General features: G+C 39.1%; 1 protein-coding gene across 9 annotated transcripts in view; it reads right to left on the reverse strand.

Moving 5' to 3' along the window:
- The window catches only part of LOC309632966 (uncharacterized protein), an 86,284-nt gene that overhangs the window by 27,112 nt on the left and 44,599 nt on the right, over positions 1–14,573 (reverse strand). Inside the window, exon 4 of one of the 9 annotated variants that reach the window (XM_082401093.1) lies at positions 11,355–11,439. The exons of the other annotated variants lie outside the window; for them this stretch is intronic. The gene's annotated coding sequence lies outside the window, so the exon portion shown is untranslated. The remainder of the gene's footprint in view (positions 1–11,354; positions 11,440–14,573) is intronic. 9 annotated transcript variants of the gene reach the window in all.

Raw genomic sequence — 14,573 nt, forward strand, 5'->3', positions numbered from 1 at the left:
AGAAGACATCAGACCTCCCAAAAGGCAAGAAACTCCCAATGTACCTGGGTAGGACAAAAGAAAAAAGAAATAACAGAGACAAAAGAATAGGGATGGGGCCTGCAGGGACCAGTGGGAGGGAGCTGTGAAGGAGGAAAGGTTTCCACACACTAGGAAGCCCCTTCGCGGGCGGAGACTGCGGGTGGCAGGGGGGGAAGCTTCGGAGCCACAGAGGAGAGCGCAGCAACAGGGGTGCAGAGGGCAAAGTGGAGAGATTCCTGCCCAGAGAATTGGTGCCGACTAGCACTCAACAGCCCAAGAGGCTTGTCTGCTCACCCGCTGGGGCGGGCAGGGGCTGGTTGCTGAGGCTCGAGCTTCGGTCGGATCGCAGGGAGAGGACTGGGGTTGGCGGCGTTAACACAGCCTGAAGGGGTTAGTGCACCACAGCTAGAGGGGAGGGAGTCCGTGAAAAGGTCTGGAGCTGCCAAACAGGCAAGAGACCTTATCTTGCCTCTTTGTTTCCTGGTGCGCGAGGAGAGGGGATTCAGAGCGCCGCTTAAAGGAGCTCCAGAGACGGGCGCGAGCCACGGCTATCAGCGCGGACGACAGAGATGGGCATGAGACGCTAAGGCTGCTGCTGCCGCCACCAAGAAGCCTGTGTGCAAGCACAGGTCACTATGCACACCGCCCCTCCCAGGAGCCTGTGCAGCCCGCCACCGCCAGGGTCCTGTGATCCAGGGACAACTTCCACAGGAGAACGCATGGTGCGCCTCAGGCTGCTGCAACGTCACGCCAGCCTCTGCCGCTGCAGGCTCGCCCCCACATCCGTACCCCTCCCTCCCCCCGGCCTGAGTGAGCCAGAGCCCCCGAATCAGCAGCTCCTTTAACTCTGTCCTGTCTGAGCAAAGAACAGACGCCCTCAGGTGACCTACTTGCAGAGGTGGGTCCAAATCCAAACCTGACCCCGGGAGCTGTGCGAACAAAGAAGAGAAAGGGAAATCTCTCCCAGCAGCCTCAGGAGCAGCGGATGAAATCTCCACAGTCAACCCTGCATCTGTGGAATACCTGAACAGACAACGAACCATCCCAAATTGAGGAGATGGACATTGGGAGCAATGATATATATTTTTTTTCCCCTTTTCCTCTTTTTGTGAGTGTTTATGCTTCTGTGTGAGATTTTGTCTGTATAGCTTTGCTTTCACCATTTGTCCTAGGGTTCTGTCCGTCCTTTTTTTTTACTTGAAATTTTTTTTATCTTAATAAGTATTTTTTATTTTTATTTTAATAACTTTATTTTATTTCATCTTACTTTATTTTATTTTATTTTATCCTCTTTCTTGCTTTCTTTCTTCCATTCTATTTTTTCTTACTTTTATTCTGAGCTGTGTGGATGACAGGCTCTTGGTGCTCCAGCCAGGCATCAGGGCTGTGCCTCTGAGGTGGGAGAGCCAACTTCAGGACACTGGTCCACAAGAGACCTCCCAGCTCCACGTAATAACAAATGGTGAAAATCTCCCAGAGATCTCCATCTCAACACCAAGACCCAGCTTCACTCAACGACCAGCAAGCTACAGTGCTGGACACCCTATGCCAAACAACTAGCAAGACAGGAACACAGTCCCATCCATTAGCAGACAGGTTGCCTAAAATCATAAGGCCACAGACACCCCAAAACACACCACCAGACATGGACCTGCCCACCAGAAAGACAAGATCCAGCCTCATCCACCAGAACACAGGCACTAGTCCCCTCCACCAGGAAGCCTACACAACCCACTGAACCAACCTTAGCCACTGGGGACAGATACCAAAAACAACGGGAACTACAAACCTGCAGCCTGCGAAAAGGAGACCCCAAACACAGTAAGATAAGCAAAATGAGAAGACAGAAAAACACACAGCAGATGAAGGAACAAGGTAAAAACACACCAGACCTAACAAATGAAGAGGAAATAAGGCAATCTACCTGAAAAAGAATTGAGAATAATGATAGTAAAGATGATCCAAAATCTTGGGCTTCCCTGGTGGCGCAGTGGTTGAGAATCTGCCTGCCAATGCAGGGGACGCGGGTTCGAGCCCTGGTCTGGGAAGATCCCACATGCCGCGGAGCAACTCGGCCCGTGAGCCACAATTACTGAGCTTGCGCATCTGGAGCCTGTGCTCGGCAACGAGAGGCCGTGATAGTGAGAGGCCCGCGTGCCACGATGAAGAGTGGCCCCCGCTTGCCACAACTAGAGAAAGCCCTCTCACAGAAACGAAGACCCAACACAGCCATGCATACATACATACATACGTACATAAAAAGAATGTAAGCAGACAAGAATAGCATTAAAAAAATAAAAAATTTAAAAAAAAATAAAAAAATAAAAATAAAAAAAACAAAATCTTGGAAATAGACAAAATGCAAGAAACATTTAACAAGGACGTAGAAGAACTAAAGAGGAACCAAGCAATGATGAAAAAACAATAAATGAAATTAAAAACACTCTAGAAGGGATCAATAGCACAATAACTGAGGCAGAAGAACGGATAAGTGACCTGGAAGATAAAATAGTGGAAATAACTACTGCAGAGCAGGATAAAGAAAAAAGAATGAAAAGAACTGAAGACAGTCTCAGGGACCTCTGGGACAACATTAAATGCACCAACATTCGAATTATAGGGGTCCCAGAAGAAGAAGAGAAAAAGAAAGGGACTGAGAAAATATTTGAAGAGATTATAGTTGAAAACTTCCCTAATATGGGAAAGGAAATAGTTAATCAATTCCTGGAATCACAGAGAGTCTCATACAGGATAAATCCAAGGAAAAACACACCAAGACACATATTAATCAAACTATCAAAAATTAAATATAAAGAAAACATATTAAAAGCAGCAGGGGAAAAACAACAAATAACACACAAGGGAATCCCCATAAGGTTAATAGCTGATCTTTCAGCAGAAACTCTGCAAGCCAGAAGGGAGTGGCAGGACATATTTAAAGTGATGAAGGAGAAAAACCTACAAACAAGATTACTCTACCCAGCAAGGATCTCATTCAGATTTGATGGAGAAATTAAAACCTTTACAGACAAGCAAAAGCTGAGAGAGTTCAGCACCACCAAACCAGCTTTACAACAAATGCTAAAGGAACTTCTCTGGGCAAGAAACACAAGAGAAGGAAAACACCTACAATAACAAACCCAAAACATTTAAGAAAATGGGAATAGGAACATACATATCGATAATTACCTTGAATGTAAATGGATTAAATCCTCCCACCAAAAGACACAGATTGGCTGAATGGATACAGAAAGAAGACCCGTATATATGCTGTCTACAAGAGACCCACTTCAGACCTAGGGACACATACAGACTGAAAGTGAGGGGATGGAAAAAGATATTCTATGCAAATGGAAATCAGAAGAAAGCTGGAGTAGCAATTCTCATATCAGACAAAATAGACTTTAAAATAAAGACTATCACAAGAGACAAAGAAGGACACTACAGAATGATCAAGGGATCGATCCAAGAAGAAGATATAACAATTGTAAATATTTATGCACCCAACATAGGAGCACCTCAATACATAAGGCAAATACTTACAGCCATAAAACGGGAAATCGACAGTAACACAATCATAGTAGGGGACTTTAACACCCCACTTTCACCAATGGACAGATCATCCAAAATGAAAATAAATAAGGAAACACAAGCTTTAAGTGATACATTAAACAAGATGGACTGAAGTGATATTTATCGGACATTCCACCCAAAAACAACAGAATACACATTTTTCTCAAGTGCTCATGGAACATTCTCCAGGATAGATCATATCTTGGGTCACAAATCAAGCCTCAGTAAATTTAAGAAAATTGAAATCATATCAAGCATCTTTTCTGACCACAACACTATGAGATCAGAAATCAATTACAGGGAAAAAAACGTAAAAAACACAAACACATGGAGGCTAAACAATACACTACTTAATAACGAAGTGATCACTGAAGAAATCAAACGGGAAATCAAAAAATACTTAGAAACAAATGACAATGGAGACACGACGAACCAAAACCTATGGGATGCAGCAAAAGCAGTGCTAAGAGGGAAGTTTATAGCAATACAAGCCTACCTCAAGAAACAGGAAAAATCTCAAATAAACAACCTAACCTTCCACCTAAAGCAATTAGAGAAAGAAGAACAAAAAAAAAACCAAAGCTAGCAGAAGGAAAGAAATCATAAAGATCAGATCAGATAATAAATGAAAAAGAAATGAAGGAAACAATAGCAAAGATCAATAAAACAAAAAGCTGGTTCTTTGAGAAGATAAACAAAATTGATAAACCATTAGCCAGACTCATCAAGAAAAAAAGGGAGAAGACTCAAAGCAATAGAATTAAAAATGAAAAAGGAGAAGTAACAACTGACACTGCAGAAATACAAACGATCATGAGAGATTACTACAAACAACTCTATGCCAATAAAATGGACAACCTGGAAGAAATGGACCGATTCTTAGAAATGCACAAGCTTCCGAGGCTAAACCAGGAAGAAATAGAAAATATGAACAGACCAATCACAAGCACTGAAATTGAAACTGTGATTAAAAATCTTCCAACAAACAAAAGGCCAGGACCAGATGGCTTCACAGGCGAATTCTATCAAACATTTAGAGAAGAGCTAACACCTATCCTTCTCAAACTCTTCCAAAATATTGCAGAGGGAGAAACACTCCCCAACTCATTCTACGAGGCCACCATCACCCTGATACCAAAACCAGACAAAGATGTCACAAAGAAAGAAAACTACAGGCCAATATCACTGATGAACATAGATGCAAAAATCCTCAACAAAATACAAGCAAACAGAATCCAACAGCACATTAAAAGGATCATACACCATGATCAAGTGGGCTTTATTCCAGGAATGCAAGATTTCTTCACTATACGCAAATCAATCAACGTGATTACACCATATTAAAAAACTGAAGGAGAAAAACCATATGATCATCTCAATAGATGTAGAGAAAGCTTTCGACAAAATCCAACACCTATTTATGATAAAAGCCCTGCAGAAAGTAGCCATAGACGGAACTTTCCTCAACATAATAAAGGCCATATATGACAAACCCACAGCCAACATCATCCTCAATGGTGAAAAACCGAAACCATTTCCACTAAGATCAGGAAAAAGACAAGGTTGCCCACTCTCACCACTATTATTCAACATAGTTTTGGAAGTTTTAGCCACAGCAATCAGAGAAGAAAAAGAAACAAAAGGAATCCAAATTGGAAAAGAAGAAGTAAAGCTGTCACTGTTTGCAGATGACATGATACTCTACATAGAGAATCCTAAAGATGCCACCAGAAAACTACTAGAGCTAATCAATGAATTTGGTAAAGTAGCAGGATACAAAATTAATGCACAGAAATCTCTTGCATTCCTATACAATAATGATGAAAAATCTGAAAGTGAAATTAAGAAAATACTCCTGTTTACCATTGCAACAAAAAGAATAAAATATCTTGAAATAAACCTACCTAAGGAGACAAAAGACGTGTATGCAGAAAATTATAAGACACTGATGAAAGAAATTAAAGATGATACAAATAGATGGAGAGATATACCATGTTCTTGGATTGGAAGAATCAACACTGTGAAAATGACTCTACTACCCAAAGCAATCTACAGATTCAGTGCAATCCCTATCAAACTACCAATGGCATTTTTCACAGAACTAGAACAAAAAATTTCACAATTTGTATGGAAACACACAAGACCTCGAATAGCCAAAGCAATCTTGAGAACGAAAAATGGAGCTGGAGGAATCAGGCTCCCTGACTTCAGACTATACTACAAAGTTACAGTAATCAAGACAGTATGGTACTGGTACAAAAACAGAAACATACAGCAATGGAACAGGATAGAAAGCCCAGAGATAAACCCATGCACATATGGTCACCTTATCTTTGATAAAGGAGGCAAGCATATACAGTGGAGAAAAGACAGCCTCTTCAATAAGTGGTGCTGGGAAAACTGGACAGGTACATGTAAAAGTATGAAATTAGAACACTCCCTAACACCATACACAAAAATAAACTCAAAATGGATTAAAGACCTAAATGTAAGGCCAGATACTATCAAACTCTTAGAGGAAAACATAGGCAGAACACTCTATGACATAAATCACAGCAAGATCCTTTTTGACCCAGCTCCTAGAGAAATGGAAATAAAAACACAAATAAACAAATGGGACCTAATGAAACTTAAAAGCTTTTGCACAGAAAAGAAAACCATAAACAAGACCAAAAGACAACCCTCAGAATGGGAGAAAATATTTGCAAACGAAGCAAGTGACAAAGGGTTAATCTCCAAAATATATAAGCAGCTCATGCAGCTCAATAACCAAAAAACAAACAACCCAAAATGGGCAGAAGACCTAAACAGACATCTCTCCAAAGAAGATATACAGATTGCCAACAAACACATGAAAGAATGCTCAACGTCATTAATCATTAGAGAAATACAAAGCAAAACTACAATGAGATATCATCTCGCACCAGTCAGAATGGCCATCATCAAAAAATCTACAAACAATAAATGCTGGAGAGGGTGTGGAGAAAAGGGAACCCTCTTGCACTGTTGGTGGGAATGTAAATTGATACAGCCACTATGGAGAACAGTATGGAGGTTCCTTAAAAAACTACAAATAGAACTACCATACGACCCAGCAATCCCACTACTGGGCATATACCCTGAGAAAACCATAATTCAAAAAGAGTCATGTACCAAAATGTTCATTGCAGCTCTATTTACAACAGCCAGGACATGGAAGCAACCTAAGTGTCCATCATCAGATGAATGGATAAAGAATATGTGGCACATATATACAATGGAATATTACTCAGCCATAAAAAGAAACGAAATGGAGTTATTTGTAGTGAGGTGGATGGAGTTAGAATCTGTCATACAGAGTGAAGTAAGTCAGAAAGAGAAAAACAAATACAGTATGCTAACACATATATATGGAATCTAAGGAAAAAAATAAAAAAGGTCATGAAGAACCTAGTAGCAAGACGGGAATAAAGACACAGACCTACTAGAGAATGGGCTTGAGGACATGGGGAGGGGGAAGGGTAAGATGTGACAAAGAAAGAGAGTGGCATGGACGTATATACACTACCAAACGTAAAATAGATAGCTAGTGGGAAGCAACCGCATAGCACAAGGAGATCAGCTCTGTGCTTTGTGACCACCTAGAGGGGTGGGGTGGTGAGTGTGGGAGGGAGGGAGATGCAAGAGGGAAGAGATATGGGAACATAAGTATATGTAAAACTGATTCACTTTGTTATAAAGCAGAAACTAACACACTATTGTAAAGCAATTATACTCCAATGAAGATGTTAAAAAAAATGTATATATATGTGTGTGTGTGTGTGTGTGTGTGTATACATACACATTGTCCACACAATGTGGACATACACATATACACATTGTCCAGGCATAAAAAGACTTTAAATCACTCTCTTAAATATTCCCATAGAACTCAATGAAAGTTTGGACAAAGAACTAAAGGAAATCAGGAAAATGATGCCTCACCAAGTGACAAATACTACTAAAGAGAATGAAATCACAAAAAGGAATCAAATATATATTCTAGAGTTGAAAAGTGCCACAACTGAAATAAGAAAGTCATTAGGGGGATTCATTAACAGATTTAAGCAGGCAGAATAAAGAATTGACACATTTGAAGAAGAACTGATGGAGACTATCCACTCTGAGCGGTGGAAAGAGGAAAGAGTGAAGAATAACGAGCAGAACGTAAAAGACCTGCAAGACATCATCAAGTATGACAGCATATCCATAATAGGAATCCCGCATGGAGAGAAAGGGATAGAAAGTCAGGGAAAATATTTGAAGAGATAATTGTCCCAAACTCCTCAAATATGATAAAATACATGAAAGTACATATCCAAGAAACTCAATGAACTCCAACAGGAGATCTACACAAAAACACTATATTAAAATTGCAAAAACTAACAACAAAGAGAATTTTGAAAGCATCAAGGGAGAAGGCTGGTGGATTTCATATTCACGTGTCAAAAGAAAAACACTGTTAACCAAGAATTCTATATCTGGTAAAACCATCTTCCAAAAATGAGGGACAGCAGTGATATAGGTAAGATGGAAGAATAGGAAGCTCCAGGTATGTAACCCCATGAAAACTCTGAACTAAACAATAGAATAAAAATAGCTTTGTGGGAGCTCCAGAAACCAGTCAGTAATCTGAAGCAACAAAGTGAATGCCCAGTAAAGAAAGAGTCACTCTCAAAAGGAGAGCAAATTTAGTGACATTTTTGCTCACTCTTATCCTAACCCATTCCTGGCTCAATATGCTGCAGTAGAGTGAAAGCTGCCCAATTACTGGTCCTCCATTGGGAGAAAAGTAAAAGAGTGCAACTTGATTGCAATGTGTGGCATGCCAGGCAATGTCTGAGAGTCTGATTTCTGTCTCACATGACTCAGAGCTGAGATAGGAATAGTGGAATATTTTGTATATCAGATTGGTGGCTGTGAAAGCAATGATGGATTCAATGGCCCATGAAAACTTCATGGCAACTGTAGACCTGCACACACCTGGAGGGCAGAGATTACTGACAGAGGAATACAACAGAACATTTAAGGGCCAAGAAGACAGGAGTGAGGCTCTTGGGGAAATGAAACATTTAAAAGCAGCTGTGTATGTGGCAGAATTAGGGGGCTGTGGCTGGGCTTCACACACAGGCCCAGTGAAGGCACATCCTCATGAAAGATCTGAGAAGACCTTAAGTCTTTACACCAGGCTGATTAGTGAAGGTGTTCCTCTGCACGTATCCAGTCTACAAGGCTGGGAGATGTGGCTGTTTGTTTTCAATATGCAATTTTTGACAAAAGCTCACAAAACACAGAAAAAAACAGGGAAATGTGGCCCATTCAAAGGAACATAATAAATCTCTAGAAAGTGACACTAAAGAAACATAGGCTTCAGAGTTGCTAGATGAACTCTTGAAAACAACTGCCTAGGAAATCAGGAAGATGATATATCAACAAGGTGAGAATATCAACAAAGAGACAAAATTTATTTTAAAAAAGCAAATGTGGAGCTAAAAGTGTAAATTGAAAATTTCACAAGAGGGGTTCAAAAGCAGACTGAAACAGGCAGAGGAAGGCAACAGCAAAGTTGAAGACAAATCATTTGAAATTATTAGTTCTCAGAGCAAAAAGAAAAATGAATGAAGAAACGTGAACAGATCCTAATGGAATTATGGGAATCCAAAAAAGAAGACATTGTGGGAATCCAGGAAGAAAAAAGAGTGAGAAAACGGCAGAAACCTAGTCTGAAGGAATAATGGACAAAAACTTCCCAAACTGTGAAATACTTGGATAGAAAAATACAAGTTAAACGAACTGTAGGGTAAACTCAAATAGACCCACACTAAAACACATTATAATCAAACTGACAAAAGTAAAAAACAAAGAATCTTGAAAGAATCACTAGACAACTGAGTCATCATGTATTAATGATCCCAAATAAAATTTTTAGCAGATTTTTCAGCAGAAACCTTGCAGTCCAGAAGGCACTGGGATGATGTATTTTAAGTACTGAAGGAAAAAAAAAAAGCCTTATAAACTGAAAATGCTATATCGGCAAAACTGTACTTCAAAATAAAGGAGAAATTAAGGCATTCCAAGATAAACAAACCGTAGAGGGAATTACTATCATTACACCTTCCCTACCAGAAATACTAAAGGGAGTCCTTCAAGTTGAAATGATAAAATGCTAGACAAGTAGCTCAAAGCTAGAAGAAAATAGAAAGTTCTCTGGTTAAGGTAAATAAGTGGGGAAATATAAAAAACATGAGTATTGCAATGTGGGTTGGTAATCACACTTTTTATATATTATAGAATTAAAAGTAAAAAAATTAAAAATTAACATAATTTCTATGTTAATGGATACACAATATATAAGGATATATTTTTTAACATCAATAACAGACGAAAGGAGTGGTGCTGTGAAGGAGTAGAATTTTTGTATGTTATTGAAGTTAAGTTGTTGATAGTTTAAAACAGATTGTTATGACTTTAGGATATTGTATGTAATCCCTGTGATAAACAAAAAGAAAATATTTACAAAGTATACAGAAAAGGAAGTGAGAAGGGAATCAAAATGTGTCACTCCAAAAAATAAAATAAAATCAGATAAACACAAAAGAAGGCAAAAAGGAAGGGACAAAAATTTAATGAAGCATACAGAAAACAAATATCACAAATGGCAAAAAAGTCCTTCTCTATCAGTAATTACTTTAAGTATAAAGGATTAACCTCGCCAATTAAAATGCATAAGCTGGCAGAATGGATAAAAACCAGAATCCAACTATAAGCTGTCCATGCTGTCTACAAGGGATTCAGTTTAAATTTATGGACATACACAGGTTGAAAGTGAAGAATGGAAAAATATCCCATGCAAATAGTAAGCAAAAGGGGACAAGGTGCCTATACTAATATCAGACAAACTAGACTTTAAGTCAAACCTCTTACAAGGAACAAAGAAGGAATGTATATAATGAGAAAAGGATCAGTTCTCTAAAAAAAAATAAAAATTATAAACATTTGTACCAGAGCTCCTTAACAGATGAAGCAAACATTGATGGAAGGGAGAAACAGTAAGAGTTGGAGACTTTGATAGCCTTCATTCAGAAATGGGAGAGAACAACCACACAGAAGATCAGGAAGGAAACAGAAGACTTAAACAACAGTATAAACCAAATGGACCTAACAGACACATATATACACAGCTCTCTACCCAAAGATAGTAAATTACAGATTCTTCTCAAGTGTATATGTAACATTTCCAGAATACGCCATATGTTAGGCCACAAAACAATTCTTAATAAAAATGAAAACTATTGAAATCACACAATGAATCTTTTTCTATCACAATGGAATAAAAGTGGAAATCAGTAACAGAAGGGAAATGAAAATTCACAAATATGCAGAAATTAAACAGCACGCTTTTTAACAACCAATGGGTTGAGGAAGAAATTACAAGAGAAACTACAAAATACCTTGAGACCAAAGAAAAAAAATACAAAATACCAAAACTTACGGGATGAAGCACAAGCAGTGATGAGAGGGAAATTTATACCTGTAAAGGCTTACATTTAAAAAAGAATAAAGATTTCATATCCACAATCGAACATCTTCCTTAAGGAAGTAGAAAAAACTTAACCCAAGGCCAGCCACTTTCCCAAGGTGGGAAAAATAATAAATATTACAGCATACATAAACAAAACAGAAAAACAATATGGAAAGTCAATGAAACCAGGAGTCAGTTATTAGAAAAGACCAACAGGTACCTCAAGATGGACACAGAAGAGACTCCTGAATTTCCCTCCTTCCATGGATGCACTGAATATACAGCTACACACAGATCAATTCCTTCTGAAAGATATCAAGAAACTAACTTTAGTGACTCCTACACATTGGGAAACTGAGAAAATACCCACAAGGAAATGTGTAGGAAAGGATGAGACACACTCTTACTATAAACCCCACCCAAGAACAGTGCCTTATAATCTTTCTGAAACCACCAACTCCTAGCCTCTTCCCAATTAGCGCAGTGTTTGCACCACATTTCTAATGTCCCAAATTTTAAGGCTGCCGCCTGAGGGATGGGCCCCCAAATCATCTAGCTCGGAGAGCCAAAAGAGCTTCCCTTCACAAGTCCCATGGTATTAGAGCAAACAAATAAGCAGTTTTTACAAGGTGCTTGAGCACTCCCTCTGGCTATCTCCCCAAGCTCAGAGCAGAGGGAACACACACAAGTGCTTATCTCCCAATTTCTTCCTGGAGGGTGTTGGACTACTTACTTTCCCAGCTACTGTCTCAGAGTCCAGCTTCTAATCAGCTTGCATTTCAGCTAGCTGGAATCCTGCCCAGAGCCCAAAAGAGCCAGTGGGTACTTACTCTGCCCTCTCTGCCCAGCTTCCTTCAACAATAAAGCCAAATCTCCTGCATGTCCCTGGAGGGAGCTTGTCTACACATTTAGAACCCTGACTTTTAAAACTGCCACCTGAGGGATGGACTCCAAAATAACCTACCTCTGAAAGTCAATTGGGCTTGCATTCCTGAGCACCACAGTACTATAGCAAACAAAGAAGCAGTTTTTAAATGGATGCATGAGGATTCTCCGTAGCTACACACTCAGACCCAGCATGAAGGGAGATGACAAAATAATGCCCATCTCCCAGTTTCTCCCTGGAAGGAAGTTGTATATTTTCCTAGCTGCTGCCTGTGGTTCTGGCTTCCAGTTAGTCAGCATGTGGAAGCTCACTGGGATCCTTTTGTGAGCCAGGTAAAGCTGGTGGGCATGTCCCCTGCTATCTCCCCCAGCTCCAAGTAGGACCAAATTTTTATCTTCTCTCCTGGAAGGAGCTTGTCCACACATCTAGCACACCAGTTTTCAACTGCCACCTAAGGGACTAGCCCCCAATTCACCTAGCTCTGGGAGCTGAAAGGGCTCAGCCTTCATGAGTCCCTGGGACCACTAAAAACAAAGGCTGTTTTACTTGGACAGAGAAGCATTCAGAGCAACTATTTCCCTTGGCTTAGCACAGAGTGAGGAAGAAAAAACTCTTCCAGCTCTGGATTCTTCTTCATAGGGGCTAGACTACATATGTCATATTTTGACTTTTCCAGCTCCTGCCTGATAATTGGGCTTCCAATTAACCTGCATCAGGGAGTTAAAGTGGCAGGCAACTGGCAGTTGTCCAGAAGCCTAAACAGGCATATGAGCATTAACCATATCTTTGAGGACACTGATGGGTCTTGGAACACCCTCAACTACTGGAAGTCACTAAGAACAAAGACAATGATTTCAACAACCAGGCCAGGCTGATTAAGGAGGTTCATATCCTATACAAGGCCAACCTGTCAAAACTGGGAAAAGTGGCTGTTTTATACAAAAACCAACACAGAGAGGCAAGGAAAGTAAAGAAACAGGGATGTTTCAAACAAATAAACAGATCTCTAGGAGCTGACCTTAATGAAGTGGATATAAGTGAATTACCCAACAGAGAGTTCAAAATAATGGTAATAAAGAGGCTTACTGACGTCAGGAGAATAAAGCATGAACAAAGTGTGAGTTTCAACAAAGAGACACAAAATATTAAGGAGTACCAAACAGAAATCACAGATTTCAAGAATAAATGAACTGAAAAATTCAATACAGGGCTTCACAAGCAGACTAGACCAAATGGAAGAAAGAATCAGACAAGGCAGTGGAAGTCATCTAATCAAAAGAGCAAAAAGAAAGAAGAATAGAAAAAAGTGAAGATCACATAAGGGACACCAGTAAGTGGATCAATATATGCATTACAGGTCTTCAAGAAAGAGAAGGAAAGAAAGGGCAGAAAGCATATTCAAAGAAATAATGCCTAAAACCTTCCCTAATGTGGGGAAAGAAAGAGATATCGAGATCGAGGAAGCCCAAAAACTTCCCAAGAAGATTAATCCAAAAATATCACACATAGACACACTATAATGAAATTATCAGAAGTTAAAGACAGAACCGTAAAAGCAAGAAGAGAAAAGCCACTTGTTTATACATGGGAATCCCCATAAGATTAACAGAGTTTTCAGCAAAAATATTGCAGCCCATAAGGGATAGGAATGATATATTCAAAGTGTGCAAAGAAAAAAAAAAACTGTCAGGAATACTCTATCCAGCAAACTTGTCCTTTAGAATTGGAGAGACAGAGTTTTCATAAACAAACAAAAGCGGAAGGAGTTTATACAAAAGTTGTTAAAAGTCTTCAATCTGAAATGAAAGCATGCTAATTGATTATGAACATGAAAATCCATGAAAGTATAAAACTCATGGGCCAAGAGATAGTTAAGTTCAGAATACTCTAATATGGTGATGGTGATGGGTAAATCTCTTATAACTTTAGTATAAAAGTTAAAGACAAGAACAACTATAACTGCAATAATTTTTTAATGGATTCACAATATAAAAAGATATGAATTGTGACATCAAAGCATAAAATAAGGAGAGTGTAAAATTGTAGCGCTTTTGTGTGTATTCAAAATTAAGTTGTTATCACCTTAAAATAGTATGTCATAACCCTAAGAGGTTGTATGAAAGGCTCACGATAACAAAGAATCAAAAACCTTTAGTAGATGCCCAAAAAAGAGACAAGAATCAAAGCATACCACAACAAATTATCAATTCACAAAGAAAGACAGCAAGAAAAGAAGAAAGGAGTAAAAGAATGACAAAAAAACCAGGAAACATTTAATATGATGGAATTAGTAAGTCCTTACCTGTCAATGATTCCTCTATATGCAAATGAATTAAATTCTCCCATTAAAAGACATAGACTGGTTTAAAGAATTTAAAAAGAAGACCCAACTGTCTGCTGATAACAAGAGTCTCATTTCAGCTTTAATGACACACTCACACTGAAAGTAAAGGGATGGAAAAAGATATTCTATTCAAATGGAAACCAAAAGAGAGCAGTGGTAGCTATACTTATATAAACTTGAAGTCAAATACTGTAACAAGAGACAAAGAA

The sequence above is a fragment of the Balaenoptera borealis genome (genome assembly GCF_965194805.1).
Source record: "Balaenoptera borealis genome assembly, chromosome: 8".
NCBI lineage: Eukaryota > Metazoa > Chordata > Mammalia > Artiodactyla > Balaenopteridae > Balaenoptera > Balaenoptera borealis.